Here is a 1,243-nt window from a genome sequence, read left to right as displayed (position 1 = left end):
GTGAATTATTTTCCAGTTATACAAACTAAAAATACTCTAATACCTTCAGATGTAGCATATAGGAAATAACAAACAGCATAATGCAAAAGGCAAGAGAAGTTGCTGTATGGTCCTGGATAAAGAATAAAAAGCTCTTAAAATGGAAGTTATGCAGGACTATATAAAATATGTTAGATTAACCAATTTAAAAGGTCATTAAAGATTTCTACAAAACAGTATCAAACTTTTGTCAGGTTATACACACATTTTTTCGTGTGTGCTTGTGTGTGTGTGTGTGTGTGTGTGTGTGTGTGTGTGTGTGTAAAAGACAAGGATATTAGAGGTTCACCTTTTAAAAAGGTCCTTGACGATTTCTACAAAACAGTATCAATCTTTTGTCAGGTTATACACACATTTTTTCGTGTGTGCTTGTGTGTGTGTGTGTGTGTGTGTGTGTGTGTGTGTGTGTGTGTAAAAGACAAGGAAGAAGTAATATAAAGTCATGGAAAATGGAAATATTTTTTTTAAAAATTTCTAATACTAGGAGAAAATGCCATACCATACATGGCTTTTAAGTAGATTATAAATCAAAGATACAGTATAAATCTTAAAACAAAAATTAAGATTAAGCAATATTCAGAAAATTAAATATAAACTAGTTAAAAATTAAAGGATTCAAAACAACTCAACTAAGAAAAAGTTTTCATGATGGTAAAGAATTACTAATAATAAAACATAACATAAATACTGGAATGGCAAATAAATGACCAGCACTTCTAACAGTTTGGGGATAGGATATCACACAAAGTTCTAGTATTTTGTGGACCTGGAGAGTGTTCATGATGCTTACCGGTGCCCAAGTGTCACTTGTGGGACTGAGCTACTGCTATTTCCTTGATATCCACCCTGTAGACCCAGATAGCATCATGACCTATAGAGTACAGGAGGCATCCATTTGTAGAGTATGCTTATGGAAATATTTTGCTGCTGTATACAAAAGAATAACTGAAAGACTGCTTTTGTATACCTCTTATTCTCCTGTGTTTAATTGTTTGCCCTATTTGGTGGGTTCTTTCCATTCTCATTCATGGAGTTGTGGTCATTTTGATCCCTCTCTAGAACATCTTTTAATAATTGGTGTAGGTTTGGCATTGCCATTGTGAAATTCTTTAGTTATTCTTTGTCATGGAAGTATTTCACTTCTCCATCAAATTTGAGAGTTTTTCAGATATAGAAATCTGGGCTGGAATTTGTTTTCGTGAAG

The sequence above is a fragment of the Octodon degus genome, unplaced genomic scaffold (genome assembly GCF_000260255.1).
Source record: "Octodon degus isolate 3935 unplaced genomic scaffold, OctDeg1.0 scaffold00159, whole genome shotgun sequence".
Lineage (NCBI taxonomy): Eukaryota > Metazoa > Chordata > Mammalia > Rodentia > Octodontidae > Octodon > Octodon degus.
Note: the sequence above shows the minus strand (reverse complement) of the source record.